Genomic DNA, 16,813 nt, shown 5'->3' with positions numbered 1-16,813 from the left:
GGTTTACTGTGTTCTAGTTGCTGTGCTAGCTCCTGAAGAGTCAGAGGTACCTAACCAGCCTATCGTGGGAAGAGAAATAAACACTCACTTTAATACAAGGATGAACCAGAGAGAAGAAATCTCCTATGGGATTTCTGGGGCAGAATGATCCCAGGGAAACCCAATGAAGCACAGATACGAGTCTCTGAAGAGAAAGTAAAAGTGAGAAAGAGAAAAATGATGAAACAACTTAATTCATGGCAATCCCACCTAAAGAATTAGGGAGGAGGCATCATTGACCAAGTACTATAGTTAAAATTAAAAAAAAATCTTGTCTTTTCATCATTGATCAATATACCTGTGAGCTAGCAATTTCTCCTCTGTGCAAAGGCCTCCAATGAGCACAGACAATTAATTGTCCTCCACCTTATCCCCACCACCACTCAGAATGCCACTCTGCTCTGATTTCTCTTTCTTATTTTTCAGTGTCTTAGTACTATTTCCATAACTAACAAAGGCTCTAGCCTAAGATGTACCTCCTATTTGCACGTGTAAGAGGCAGCTTTGGGTGGTCAGTCTCTCATTTATTTCTCCAGAACTGACTTAAATGTTATTCATTGAATCAGCTTTGTATAGGATCTCTGTCAATGACTAGATTTTGGAAAGTGGTTACTTCTCCTACTTCCCACATCAATTTGAACTTAAACACCTAGTTACTTCAGAACAACAGTTCTCTGCTTTGGCGATTACCTATACTAGTGGATTTTACCTCAAAAGGGCAGGAAGTGGAGGAGGAGAGCACTGTACTTAGGACTGGAAAGTAAGAGAATAAACAGAGACATCCATACTACCATGTTTCAGTGTAATGAATCCAGCCACCTGGAACAGGTGGCCAATTATTGCCGGATCCTCCATAATCTCATTAATTGGCTAAGTAAGTCCGATCTTTCAGTGTGGAGAAATGACTAAGGGGGTGTTCTGGTTTGCTAAAGCTGATGAAATGCAATATACCAGAAATGGGTTGGCTTTTTACAATGGGGTTTATTAACTTACAATTTACAGTTCTAAGGCTGTGTGAAAATATCCAAATTAAGGCATCAACAAAACCAATTTCTTCTCTGAAGGACTGGCTACCAGTGAGCTTGGGCTCCTCTGTCAGATAGCAAGGTGGGCATGGCAACATCTGCTTGTCCTTCTCTCCTGGGGTTCAATTGCTTCTAGCTTCTGACTTCAGTGGCTTTCCTCTCTCAGCTTCTGCATGGGTCTCTCTTTAGCTTCTGTCTTTCTTAGTTTCTCTGGGGGCTTTTTACCTGTGTGTCTTTTATCCTTTGTAAAGGACTCCAATAGAGGATTAAGACTCACCCTGAATGAGGTGGGTCACATCTCAACTGAAATAACCCTAATCAAAGTTCCTACCTACAATAGATCTACATCCACAGGAAAGGAGGTAAAAGAACATGATCTTTTCTAGGTACATAAAAAGCCTAAAACACATCACATGGGGGAATCAGTTATGGCCAGAAGCATCAATTCCAATCTCTTTCCAATACATCCCCAATTATAGAAACAAGAGAAGTGTGCTAACAAGCACACATACACACATACACCTGCACACATGCTTCCTTACTTACAAGAAAAAGGTTGGATAAGTAGGTGTAGGATTAGGCTCTGAAGGTTTCAAATGGCGCAGACAGTCTTATTGTATAATGAAATAGAGAGTCATTTAGGTTATTTGGCAAGGGAATATATATTTTTAAAGAGAAATATGGAGAATGGATTGGAATTGAACTAAGTAGAAAGGTGTGGGAAATAGAGATATATAAGCAGATAGAAGACTTAGAACGCTGTTATTAGTAGAAGCTCTGTCACTTATTCCTGCTGGCTCTCTTTGGCTTCCAAGTTGATCAAAAAAGAAATAATTTAGTTTAAGCATGATATAGCCCACAGATATTCTCTTTGAAAATGTCTTTCACTGTACTTGGATGAGACTGAAGGCCAAATATGTAACCATGTCATTTTACTTTGACTTGAAGATCCAGCCAAGAGAATGAAGGAGTGGCCTTTCTCCTCCAGCCTTCACCTCTTGTGTTCCGGAACTCATGACATCTTTCTGCAACATATGCCCTGAGCACCTCTGAGTTTCTCATTACTCTTCTGGATCTGGTTCAAGACAATATGATTTGAAGATTTTTCAAGGATAAAGTGGCAACATCTAAACAAAATATCCATGCAATGGCCAATAATCCATTTTAGGTCTAAGACTAATCATAGTATCCAGGCAATAGTTGGCAACATTGATTTTGGAGGAATTTTTTCTACAATAACTAAGGGATGGACCCAATGATATAATCATGTTTTAACATGTAAAATTACTAGGATAATTAAGAAAAGTGAGCCAAGAAAATAAAGCTTTGCTTGGAATGCTATAATTTGGGCTATTTACTTTTTATGAGATTTGATGTTGTTGGCCCCACTTCAAAAGTGCAGAATATTAAATAATGATTAGAGACACAACAAAAGGATGTTGAGCCAAATTCCAATCCACGGGGCAGAGGAGGAACAAAAGGAAGGATAGTAAGACAGAAGGATTGGGACACAGACTTTCCCCTAACACTTCCTTTCAGGGACACCTTGGGATCCAACTGCCTGGACTCCCACCTTAGGGATCCACCTGCCCAGATCCTTTCAGGATCCTGAGGCATTCTTAGATGCCTCATCTTTAAGACAGAGATAGTAACACTTTACCAGTCCAAAGACAGAGGGATGAACCAGATATTCTCTGGGGTTCTTTCCAATTCTAAAATCCATATCTAAATTCTGGAAAGAGTTAGGGATGTAGGTGACTAATAACCTGGGCCTCAATGACAAGTGGAAGGTAGAGCTCTGAAGGCTTCCCCATGCTTTCTCCACTCTTCATCTAGGTTGGATCATTAAATGTACCAATCACCAGTCATGGTAGATTGTATTCCTGTTGGCCAAATGCTCCAGTTTTGCTACTCCCAGTCAAATGATTATGTATCTCCACCTTACTGAACTCAGGAAAGTCCACTTTGGCCAAGGAAATGTGAGCAGAAGCAGCTAGGATTCCTTCATGGAGGCAATACTCTCAATTAGTGAATAATGTAGGGTTTAACTGTAGGTTGAGCAACCTATTCTTATTTACCAAGGACTGAAGGATTTTCCCAGATGTGGAACTTTAAGTGCAAAAACCAGGAAAGTCCCAAGCAAACCAGGATGATTTGGTCACTTCTGATATGTCTAATAAATGCTTACCATCTGGCAGGGTCTAGTGTTTTCCGTGGCTGCCCAACATCTCCTGCTCAATCCCATTTTTATGTTTCCATGCTGATGTAACATTCCTGTGTCCCATTTCCTCCTATAAAATGTTATTGGAAAACAAAGCAGGTGAGCTAAGTCATACAAGATCTCCCCTCCATGAAGCATTGTCAGTTTAACAGGATCCTTCAAGGCCTTATCTCAGAAAAATATATAAGTGGTGGGAGACTTAACATATCTAGAAACATGAAGGTGAGAGATTTCAGAGTCTGCAAGAAGACACTCAACAATCCTCAGGCCACGCCACATACAACTGATACGGTGTAGTGGACCCAGTTCTGCATTTGCAAATGTTAGATGAAGCTTCAAGACCTCACTCTTCCACATTAACAGCTCTGTGACCTTGGAGCAGTCATCTAACCTCTTTGGGTTTGGGCCCTCATGTTTTAGAAATAGAGCAAAGATAATCTGAAAAGCATTTTGCAAACTCTAAAAGACTATAAAATAGCATTACTATTAGACACATACACTGAATGATGCAGTTAAACTGCATTCTACACATTTACCAAAGTAATTTTTTGTTTAAGATCATTTCCCTTTTCCCCAATTCATACCCGTATGTTGGAAAGAAAGGATAGGTGGGTAGTATCTACCCCAGATCCAAATAATATGGAAATAATGTCAACTAATATTCTCATTTATTTGTAACATTTTGTATTGATGATTATTTTTCTGAAAAAGAGAATCTTTCTTGAATCTGCCTTCTTTACTCATAATTAGAAATAAATGAGACTGATATCACTCAGCCACTCTATGGAACAGATTCTTGACCAGCATCTCTGGACATTGGTTTTGATGTAGACTACCAAACAGCTCAAAAGTAGACTCTCCTGCCCTGTCCTTTTCTGTGAGACAACTGAAGCTGAGAGCTGGACAGCTTCCAAAGGGCTGTTTTAAAGGCCTGGCTTCTCTCTCCTTAGACTTACATTTCCAACATCTGTGACCGTAACACATGTGAGCAATCTGAACCTTGCCAGTGTATTTCCTGGCAGACACAGCACGTGTCAGTTTTATTGCTCATTCAGACTTGGGAATTGAATTGAATGTAACAAATGCTTATTGAGCCTCAATTTTGTGCAAAAGCACTTTGTTAGGTGCTGTTGAGAATACAAAACTAAATTACTGCTATCAGGAATGAAAATCTTAGACTGTAGAAAACATTTTAAAACTGAAATAGCAACTATTACACACCTATTATGTCCATAATCTGTACTCGCTATTTATCCATTATTTCATTTGATTGAAGTTTCAGAAAAATGCTGCAAGGGAGCAATCTCTGTTTTCATGAATGAGAACAGCAGAGACTCAGAGATGTTCAGCATCTCATCCATCATCACACAGCTAATAAATAGGAAAACCAGGATTTGACCATGGCACTTATACTGGATTCAAAACAGCTGAAGGAAATGATCTTCAAAAATGTCAGTGACCATATAATTTCAATGCCTTCTTCCTTTGAGCAGCTGCCCAGATCATAGGCAGCTATATCATTAAAGGTCTATTGACGCATGCAACTAGGTGAATGAACCTTGAGGATATTATGTTAAATGAAGTAAGCCAGAAGCGAAAGGACAAATATTGTATGGTCTCACTAACATAAACTAATTAGAATGAGCAAACTCTGAGAATTGAATCCAAGAGCATATGTTATCAGGAGATAGCAAGTGATTGAGCAATCGATGATTAAGGAGTACAGACTACTTGATGAAACTCATTGTAAATGTTCCTAGATTGTAAGCTCTTACAGCAGTCACATTTATTCTTGAGTTTAAACTGTTATTTCTAAATTCTGAGACGTTGTGCTCTTTGTGTATAACCTGGTAGTTCCCTGGAACTTTAGGTATCTATGTGACACCCAAGTCTCAGAGTTCTACAGCTCTGAAAGTCAGCATTACTCCATAAAGCAACTGTTAAAGAAGTTGAAAAAAAGATCAGACTTCAATTAGAGATATGAATGAAGCAGATCTGGTAAGAACTAAGGCAAATCAGAACATAGGGTAAAGGATTATATTGTCTCTATTTTAAAAATCCAACTTCTATGTGATACCAAAGGAAGAGATGTTAATTTTGTCCAAATTTTAAATTTTCTGTAGCACACTATCTAATTTCACTCTCTAGTCAGTGTAGTTAAACAACCTACTTACATGGAACCCAGAATAGGGAATGAGATCTTGTTACTTTGTACAGGTTAATGTAATTCCCTGATACATTCCTGAGTATTTGGGGCAGAAAATAAAAAATTTCTTGCAAAGTCCCCTTTAGGGACTGGAAAAAAAAATGTGGAACTATTAAACTTCCCCATCAAGGGAATTCCTGATATTCTCTCAAGCATTAGGGACTACCAATTTAATAAGCCAAGCCCTCAATCTTGAGGCTTGCCCTTGGGAAACATGTTTCTGCCTTGACAAAGCTAAGCCTACTTATAATTATGCCAAAGAGTCACCCCCAGAAAACCTCTTTTGTTGCTCAGATATGGCCTCTCTCTAAGCCAACTCTGCAAATAAACTCACTACCCTCCCCTCCCCCCCCATGTGGGACATGACTCCCAGGGGTGTATGTCTTCTTGGCAACGTGAGACATCACTCCCAGGGATGAGCCTGGCCCTGGCATTGAGGAACTGAGAATGCCTTCTTAACCAAGAGGGATAAGAAATGAAACAAAATAAAGTTTCAGTGGCTAAGAGACTTCAAATAGAGTCTAGAGGTCATTCTGGAGATAACTCTTATGCAAGCCTCAGCCAGATATTGCAAATTGCCACAGTATGCCAAGCCCTGACCAACAGTATTTAGAGAAAACTCTGAAGAATACCCTGAGCTCTATCTAAGACTCTATAAATGTTTTACTTAGCAAGCTTATTTTTTTCCAGAAACTTAAGGCCTCCAGATTGTTCCTATGCCAGATAAGCCCTGAATCCCAGAGGTACCAGTCTCGCCAAGAACATCAACCAGTTTCATTCCTCTCCCTCAGGTCAACACCCCTTTCCAGCATGAAGAAGCTAAAATAGTCATTGCCCAGATAGCCCTGAATATTGAGAGAAAGATCAAATGAGAAGGAGGAGATGAAATTGAGAAATTAGGATTTAACAAATGATTACAACTACTGACTCATCATATAGATATTTATTTTTAGTTTCTAGTGTATCAGAATATCCAGAAGGTAACACCTGAAATTGTTGAACTGTAACCCAGTAGACTTGATCTTTGATAATGATTTTATAACTATATAGCTTTTATCATGTGATCATATGCTTGTAAAAACCATGTGACTGACACTCCCTTTATCCAGTGTATAGGTAGATGAGTAATAAAATAAAGACATGCATGAAAAGAAAAGGTCTATTGTCTTCTGTGAGGGGAGTCAGGAAGAAGAGGTGGGCAGGGGGCAAATCTCCTTGTTTGAGCCTGCCTGAAAGGTCAGATGGATTTTTGTTTATATGGTGAAACAAAATGGCCTGGAGAGAAATTTGGTATGGTTTCACCAAAATGGAGAAGCATAGAAATCTCCTTAATGTTCAATCTTATTTGATGCAGTACTGGCTGTAAACAGAGATTCGGAATATAAGGGTTTCGTTTCAATTCATAAGACGAGATTGCGAATTAAGGGAAAATGTAGTGTTTTCTTTAGTTAGACAAAAAAATCTTTTAAAAATATGACTAATCATCCACTTTATTTATCTTATTTCAAGTTGTTACAAAGAAATAATTCTCTTCTATTATCACACATTACTAGTTTATCTTTTCCTAGTTACATCCCATACTGGAGTACAATTATGCCCCAGAAATTTCCTGTTTAAAAAAAGGAGCCCAAATTAGAAGAAATAAATAATTGACAATGTGATAAAGCTCCAGTTCTCTCTGCCCCAGGACAAAAGACTGCTCCTGAGAAAATCAAACTGCTAGTCACTTCCTGATGTAGGAGTCCTGTTGGGTCTGCATCAAAATTAAAGAGATAAGTCATCTATACTCTTTACAGAGGGAAAAAATCTCAAAGGACACTGTCTTCTGCTCTATTTTTTAAAACAGGAAGTATATCTTGCTTTTTAGCCTAAATTACCACAACGTTTTCATCTTGAGAAGCAAATCAAGTTTCTTGCCAAAGTGGAATATGATTTCTTAAAGGAACACTTCATATGTAATGAGTACAGATACCGCCAGATTGCTTTGCTACATACCATCCTTTTCCAAGATGAAGTTTGGCCTGAAGGGCAGCAAGTGGGTAGTGAAGATTGTCAAATGATCACATCTTTCAAGAACAGAAAAGAAGTGGAAGTGGTTTGAGTTCACATCTTTTGAGACAGGAATGTGTCCCAGTGTTTCACGGTATCAATGGTTGCATATGTACTATAGAGCATAGAATCCAGTGAACAGGGAAAGGCTGGTGATTTTGGTTCCATCCAAGTCTTACAGTAATACCCATTCCAGTCTTCCTTCCTACATTCTGTTAACTCTCTTCTTGCCTGACTGCTCCTGGGAAAATCAAACGCTAGTCACTTCCTGATGTAGGAGTCCTGTTGGGTCTGCTTCAAAATTAAAGAGATAAGTCATCTATACTCTTTACAGAGGGAAAAAATCTCAAAAATCTCAAATCACACTATTCTTTACACTATTAAGCAATACTTCTCACAGAACCCTTCCTCTTGGCAAATCCTTGTCATCAAGGGGAATTCTGATTTGCAAATGAAATCATCACAATTTCTTGGTATGGGACATGCTTGGTATCAATATGATAACTAGATCACTGTTGTTCTAGTCCCTGATCTCATATCTTGTTCCATGTGTTGCACTGGCCAAAGTCCATACATGTGGAAGAATCAAGATGTTGATAAGCAGCAATGGTGAAGCGCTGGCTATTGTGTCTAAAGCAATGGAGCACAAGGGTTTGATACATGAGTTCATTTTGCCAAATGGCAAACATGTTTGGAAGGGCTTGCATCAGTCTGGCTAGAATAAACAGCCTACAATATTAGAACCGATCTGATGAGATACGTTCTCCAGATGCTGTGATGTGTCATCATTTGACAAGAAAGGGAAGTTATGTTTTCCAAGTATCAGTCATTTACATACCACCTGCAGGGGATTTTTTTAATTCTATATTTTTATTTCAATAGATTGATTCTTTAACATCATTAATTTCATTAAAACAACCTTTTCACTATCATAAAGAGAAAAGCATAAATAGAAGTAAATCATACAATAAGGAATAATATAAAAATGTTGCAACTGAATTTTTAAAATTATACTAAAAATTTAATTTTAAAAAATGAGGAACACAAAACTCTTTAACACAGTTGTTAAAAAAACCTGGGTAGTCACTCTCTATTGATCTATGTCCCCAGCCTTCCAATGCTCTCTTACTTGCTCACTGCAGCCAGACTGAGTACTTCTAAGTCCATCACAATTCTGGTTCTTCTCCTTCAACAGGGATTTCCCAGGCTCTTTCCCTTTTAAGTAAGGCTCTTCTATATCCCCTTCCACAGTTCTGCTCAACCTCCAGATTCAGACCTCAGCTCAAGGTCACTTCCACAGGGAAGGCTTCCCAGCTTCTGTGACTCAGACAAAATTTCCTACCTCTCAAGTCAATGTATAGACCATTGCCTTATATAACTTATACTGTGGACATTTTACATTTCTTTTGTGGTTCTTTTTTTAATGCCTGTCTTCCCCAAAAGCTTGGAAGTTCCATGAAGACAGGGACCATGCCTGGCTTAGCTCACCCCAGCATCCAACTTGGTACCTGATACAAAATAGAAGTGCTGATTTTGATCACAGCTCAAGCAACAATAAAGGGTGGGACATAAGAGAAAGCCTTATGTTTTTCTGGAAACAGAGAAGCAACTTTCCCCTGCAAGAAAGAATCTATTTCATCAGGTAAATGAAAGTGCTTCAGTGAGCACTCGAATTTCAGGGTTCTCCACATTCCTAAATCCTATATGATTTAGTCATTCCAATTGTTGGGATTCCATTCTTTCTCAAAAAGAATTCATACTTATATATATAAATGCCCTGTTAACACAGTGAATTTAGCACATTAAAATAGCCATGTAACTGTGAACTAAATGCTCAGTCATGAACCACCTGAAATCATCCTGCATGTCACCAATGATACGTATAACAAACCCTGGGAGACCCTGTAGGAGTTAGTATTCCCAATATCCAGCTCCTATTATATCACCTTCCTAAGCAGATTCATTTGGTATTTCCCCCACACCTAAAAAGTTGAACACCTGTCTGGATTTTAGGGTCCCAAGCATCTTTCCAACCATATTTCTCAATATTATTTGTCATTTACCCTTTACGATTGACAAGCTGGATAGTCCCTAAATATATCTACCTCTAACCTCACACATATGCTACTCTACCCATCTGGAATGGGTGGAGTTACCCTCACCACCTCAAAATCTTTAAATCCTCCTTATGTTTCAAAACCTATCACAAATATCTCTTCTTCCTTAAAATGTTCCCTAATTGTCCCAAATATATTTAATCTCTCCCTCCATTGAGGGGTACAAGACCAGAAAGGAAGCAGGAAATGCATCATAAGATCTTGGAGAATAAGGTTCTTCATGTTCTTTTATAAGCCATCGTTTGATTAAGCTTAGGAACGATCCCTTAAAGTGGGATGCCCCGTTCTCAAATAAACTTTTCTTCTGCCAATGTCCTCTGAAAAGCAAAATTAAAAGTCGATAATAGTGATAAGTGGCTGTTATTTGTACAAGTCACGGTCATTTATGTTTCAGTTCTAGTCAGCTCTCCATGTGAGTGTAATTCCCGCCAACTTGGCCATCTTGTCTGCTCCTTCTCTCACTGCAAACCATTTTTGGAGTACTTCCAAATTAATCATTCTACAACACAGCAGCTTCCATACCATTCCTCTCCTGGAAACCCTTCGTTTGCTGCTTCTCTTTGCTTAATAATTTAAGAATAGTCTTTAACTTGACCTACAGTGTCTTCCACAGTCTGTATCCAACCGACTTGTCAGTTTTTCACACGCAAGTTCAGAAAAGCAAACCGACACCCTTCAGGCTGGGTTGGCCCTAAAATAAGTTTGATTTAGTTAGCACTATTTTAAAAAATATGTGTGACTAATGTAGGGGGTTGATAATGGAGGAGGGGTATACTGGAAATATGTATTTTCTGCATGATGATTTTTCTGTAAACCTATAATATCTCTTATCAAAAGGCAGAAAAATGTCTGAGCTGCCAACACTTAAAAATCAGAAGAAATGACATGAAAATCTGGATACATGCCTTTCTTAAAAAAAAACAATTCAGAATCTTTGGCAACACCAGATCTTCACTCCTGTGTGAGGATACTCACTGTAGAAGAGTCACAGCCGCCCCTTTCAGCTGGGCAGATCCTCTCCAGTCCTCTGCAGGCTCCATCACTCCCTGTGACCCTTACACCTGCCACATGCACTCATTTTCATTCCATCAAGCCTCTGTAGAAATGTGTGCTTGAGTTGCTTACTCTAGCCAAAATGGATAATTTGTTGTTAGTCAAATTTCTCTGTCCCCACTTAAATGTCTGAATTGTCCCCTCTACCTGACCCTATCACTCTTCATATCCTATCACTCTTCAACTGCCAATGTCTTCAGAAATACTTTTTAAATTCACCCTGCCAGATTTGATCTATCCCTTCTCTCAACCTTAATGTTATCCTATAATTTATTTTATGGAATGGTCTTTGTCTATTTTGAAATACAGTTGATGGGGAACCAGTTGTATGATCCTTCTTGGGTTAGATGGCATAGTACAGATGATTAAGAGCACACGCTTTTGTATCAAAACAACTTGGATTCAATGCTTCACTCAGTCATTCACTAGCTCTATACTCAAAGTTAAGTTCATTAATGTTTTCAAATATCAATTTCTTCCTTGCAATGAGAAGCTAAGGCTCTTTACCCATATCATAGGTTTTTGTTAGGATTAAAGGAGATGATACATGAAGAGGGCTTAGTACAGAGTGCTTGGTATCTAATAAGCACTCTCTAAATGTTAACTCTGCTAACTCTCATTATTAACATAACAATGTTCACGGCATTTGTTTTCACTGCATTTTTTTTAAAGCAAAGAAACTTTGTAGCTGAATAATCAAAAGGACAATGACTCACTCTTATTTGCAGCCTATGAAACAAGCACTAACAAAAATCTCATTTCATCTCTTTTACTAGATAGTAAAACATTAATATTTGACATTTACAAAGCACCTGCAAAACATAAAACAGCCGGTTAGTGTTCCATAAAGGAGACTTAAAGGGGTCTACCTTCAGAACAGATCTCATTAAAATCAAAACAACATGACATTACTACCCTCCTTAAAGAAATGGCAGAATTATATATTTCAACAGAAAAACCTACCATAATAGGGAGTAAGAAATATTCTCCTCCTTGTATAAGATTCTGTTATCCTATTACTCCTTCCTGGCAAACCACATGTAGACTGGATTAACTTTCTTGAAGAAAGAAATAATCAGAAACTAAATCATCAAAGACATAAAGAGCCCACTGTATAGGGACAAAATAAACAATGAAGATCCTGTCATTGGGTAAGATGTTTAAAGAAGGAAGAGAAGGAGGAGAAGAAGCGATTATTTTCTCCCAAGCACTGTGCTTAATGCATGATCTCACCTAATCCTAATACTAAGAAGCAGGCACTAGCATGTTTTTCAACTGATAGAGGCAGAAAAGCTGTGTAAATGACTCAGTGTTGCAAGGCCAGTTGGGTGGGGTAGCTGGGAGGCCAACTCAATTCTCCTTATTCCAAGGGCTCCTTTCTTATTTATTATGTTCTAATACTGAAGAAGCTCTAGAGAAGTATCTAAACAAATGAAACCAATTCATTCCATAAACACTGTGATCTCCAGGACTTTCGCTAACCACATTTCTAAAATTAAAGAAAACTTTTGGATACCGAAAGAGGAATGTCTGAATACTCCAGTTAATGATCATTACCTATAAGATGGGGCATATGTTGTAAACTTTACTGAGTTTAAAGAATAGTAATCCACCTATGAAGAGTTTTTAGAGATATGAGAATACTCTCAAATATCCTTAATATATTAATATTGAAATCCCATGTCAAATATTCAGAAGTCTGACTTGGATAGATCCCCTAATGTATTTCTCTTAAATATGTTCTTATTAGAATGAATAATCACTGTATGAATCAGGCATGATCACATCAACTGTAACTATAAATTAAATGAGAGATACTCCAAGTAAGATCCCAGTTGAGAGGCAGCAAATGAAACCAATTCTCCCTTTTAGGGTGGGAAGGAAAACGAACAAGATCATCTGCAACATGTAAAATGCTTAAACACATGAACTAATTTAAACTTGTGAATTCAGAACTATTATACCCAGAAGTGGAAACTGAGGCACAATGAGAGGAAATGAATTGCTCCAAATCACATGGCTCATAAATAATTGAGATAGGATTCAATACTGCCCCTAGAACTCCAAAGCTCATAGTAACTCAAGGCCAGGAAAATATGCACAATGTTCTCTCTCAGGCTTGGAAAGATTATTTTAATTTTAAAAACAAACTTCCTTTTTTTCTCTTTCTTATATTTTCTAATGCTAAAGGAGGTAGAAGAGCAAACAGGTATTTTTTAAACTGTCACTATTTCTGATCAAGGGTGGCAGCAGCATTTACCTCAGGTAGAAAACTCCTATTTGTTTTGGGAAAATGTACCAATGGGCCTTTAGATTATGGAAAACCGAATATGGAGGTTCAGAAACTAAAATTCTGTACCCCATGAAGCAAAAAGGTATTTATCTTAGGTGGAGAGGTTCTTCTAAGGTTATTCTACTATTGATTTTTGTTTTCTCTGCATTGAGAGGAGAGAGAGTGTGGGGTTGTGAGGACTTGACAGAGAAGAGTCTGAAGTTGGAGAAGGGTAGACCTGAGGCAATGCTGCCCAGCTCTAACTTCTTGGGAGGGAATGGGATTCAAGGACTTTGGAAAAAATGATATATAGTATTGAGGTTAAGGCTTTCCTTTTCAATTTTGTAATCCCTTTATGTTATCCTTAAGTTCATGGGAAAGTCTAGTGCACAGAGGAACCCTGCATCAGACAAGCCTCAGAGGCATTGTCCACCTGTGGAACACATGGAAAGAGTCAGTAAACACCTACACCTAATACTCCCAGGGAGCTTACATTGTGCAGACTACTGTTCCAATCTGCTTATGTGCATTAACTCACTTAATCCTTACAACAATCCTAGAAGGTAAGTGCTTTCATCAAGTCCATTTTTAAAGATGTGTATACTAAGGGCAAAAGAGGCTGCATAATTTAGCCATTGTGTCATAACCAGCAAAAGTTGGGGATAGGATTTGAACCTGAGCCTTCACTTTTAACCATTTTCAATGACAGTGATGCAGCTATTCCCATACTTCCCCTGCCAGATGTCAGCATGTTGGTAAAGTAGCACATCTCACACACACAGAAAAAAAAAAAAAAGGATTGGGGGCGTTTTCCACAATGTGTGTAATTGCCTGAGATTGAACTGATAGTGATAAGTGGCAACCAGATGACATGGAGAAGCTGACATAGCATGCACTATAAACGCTTTTCCATAGTCTACAGGAAGTAGTGGGGTGTTATTCAGTATATAGGAGTGAGCCAAGCAACATATACCAAACTCATAGAAGGATGGTTAAAACAAAGCATTCTACCATTTCTCCTATTTAATTTTCAGGACATGTTGGCTTACCATTTCCAGAAAATCAAAGACCATCTCTAGCAAGGTCGGGACACATGACAGTGCTTTCTGCTCACACATTTTGCTTCTGTATCTTCCAGCAGAAACCAAAGGAATCAGGGATGGGAGGGGGAAAGGAGATGAGCAGAATCCTATGACCAGAGATAACTCTGGGAAAATTGAGTTGCCTGCCAGCTTTGGCTTCAACATCTGCCAACCTCTCATTTCACTAACCTCTCTTTAATTTATGTCTTCCCTTGTCTTTTTCTCCCATTCTTATCTTACATGTAGAGATAGTATCCTAATCCTACTGCTAGTCCAGGGTTTCTCAACAGAATATTCTAATATATTACAATAACATAAGATGTGTCTTTCTTGCTAGTAATGATAGCTTGTGATTTAAAAAAATCTTTTTAGAATGGCTTCCAAGTCATCTCTATAATAGTGTCCTTTCCACTCACCAGCTGTGGTAGTTTTAAAATATGGTTGCAAATCTTTGACACTCCTGTTGAGAAGTGCAGTTTAGGTTCCCTCCCCTTGGGTCTGGGTGAGCTTGTGACTACATCCACCGATGGAATATGGTAGAAGTGTTGTTATATGACTTCTGAGGCTACATCATAAAAGACCATGCACCTTCTGCCTTGTTCACTGGAACACTCTTTGATCCCTTGACCACTGAGTAAGAAGTCTGACCTCCCTGAAACCACCATGATGGAGAAACCATGAGTAGGTACTCCAGTCAACTGTCCCAGCTGTGAAGACAAGAGGGCAGAAGCCACCAGATGGTTCCAGGTTTCAGCCAATCACATCATCCTCAGCCATCTGAGTCCTTAAAGCTGAAGTCACAGACATGATGGAGCAAAGACAAGCCATCCTGGCGAGCCCTGTCTAAAATCATGATCCACAGAATCTATACACTGATAAAACGTTGTTTTTTAATACAACAATAGATAACCAGAACACCAGGGTTTGAATATGCCATCATGAATGGGAGAGAAAGGGAAGGAATAACAGCTTCTATTACCTTGGAATGTGGGCATAGGAATACGTCTTGTCAAGGACACCATCTGTCATTGTATCTCAACAGAGAAAAGATTGAAAACTCCTGCATAGATTGATTTGAGTTTGTACTGAGGGAGAGCCTTACCATTCTTTGCTCCTACCAAGAACCATCATAAATAAAATTATCTCCTCTCATGTTGGGCAAGACATTCAAATTCAAATGCCAGCTCTTCTTGACCAAAAGGGGGATGTGAAAGGAAATGAAATAAGCTTCAGTGGCAGAGAGATTCCAAAACGAGCCGAGAGATCACTCTGGTGGGCACTCTTACGCACACTTTAGACAACCTTTTTTAGGTTCTAAAGAATTGGGGTAGCTGGTGGTGGATACCTGAAACTATTAAACTACAACCCAGAACCCATGAATCTCGAAGACAGTTGTATAAAAATGTAGCTTATGAGGGGTGACAGTGGGATTGGGAATGCCATAAGGACCAAACTCCACTTTGTCTAGTTTATGGATGGATGTGTAGAAAAGTAGGGGAAGGAAACAAACAGACAAAGGTACCCAGTGTTCTTTTTTACTTCAATTGCTCTTTTTCACTCTAATTATTATTCTTGTTATTTTTGTGTGTGTGCTAATGAAGGTGTCAGGGATTGATTTAGGTGATGAATGTACAACTATGTAATGGTACTGTAAACAATCGAAAGTACAATTTGTTTTGTATGACTGCGTGGTATGTGAATATATCTCAATAAAATGATGATTAAAAAAAAAAAAAAAAAATTCAAATGCCAGAAACCCAATTCAAACAAGTTTAAATTTAAAAGAAAAGGAGGATGTATTGGCTCATGTGACCGAAAAGGATATTAGAATAGCACAGAGAATCCAAGGAAAGCATCAAGGAACAGGCTCCAGGAGATTCAGCTCATCAGGACTGTTTCACTCTCACTCTCCAGTAATATTTAATTTCTGATTGTCTCTACTTGGATTTATTCAAATATGATTGAAAATGGTAACCAGCAACCTCCTTTGTAACCTCCAGTGTAGCAATGTCAGGAGATGGAGTGTATTTTCAGACAGTCATTTAACAACCCTACGAAAGAATCCTGAGCTGACTTGCTGGGCTGCATGCCCACCCCTAGGGACTAGTTAATGTGTCAGGATGGGGTGTGACGATTGGCCCAGGCTGAGGAGCATGGCATCCTTGTACAGGGCCCAGAGGAGAAGATGGACATTCTAACCTGTGTCACATGGAAAGTGGGGAAAAGATTCTCAAAGGAAAGGGGACATTTTAACCAGAAGAAGGAAGGTGAAAAAGTGTGATGTGGGGAAATAAAATTAATAGCAACCACAACCCATTATGCTTTTGGTTCAGACAGTATATAGTGTCTTAATATTCCATAAAATGTAACTTTTTTTAAAACTACACCAAATTTAGCTCACATGTGCTTTAAACTCTGCACTATAATTCATTAATAAAAAAACAGTAAGGTCAAGATATTCATTTGAGGAAAAAAAGCTGCTGTGGAGTTACTGGACACTACAGAGCAAATTAAACTGATTAAAATTGCTTATTTTCAATTTTTTTCCTGCTCAAATTGCACCCAAAATGAATTAAATTCTCATATAATTTTACTAAAATATATTTAAAAACAGCTCCTAATATAAACAAAAGCAATCCTTTATGGTATACCAGAATTATTCAGAGAGGAATTGTTTAATAGATACGAATGTGTTTTTGAGTACACATATTTGTTCACATGTTAAAAGTGGAGAGCACAGAATGATTTC

The 16,813-nt window shown here is 38.4% G+C and overlaps 1 long non-coding RNA gene across 1 annotated transcript in view; it reads right to left on the bottom strand.

The window, feature by feature from the left end:
* LOC119509359 overlaps positions 1-16,813 on the bottom strand; it is a 167,408-nt gene that overhangs the window by 22,039 nt on the left and 128,556 nt on the right. The window contains exon 3 of the long non-coding RNA XR_005211681.1: positions 3,253-3,355. This is a non-coding gene — a long non-coding RNA (uncharacterized LOC119509359). The remainder of the gene's footprint in view (positions 1-3,252; positions 3,356-16,813) is intronic.

This window comes from Choloepus didactylus, chromosome 14 (assembly GCF_015220235.1).
Source record: "Choloepus didactylus isolate mChoDid1 chromosome 14, mChoDid1.pri, whole genome shotgun sequence".
In the NCBI taxonomy this organism is placed as follows: domain Eukaryota; kingdom Metazoa; phylum Chordata; class Mammalia; order Pilosa; family Megalonychidae; genus Choloepus; species Choloepus didactylus.
Note: the sequence above shows the minus strand (reverse complement) of the source record. Positions and strands in the feature narration are given on the sequence as shown.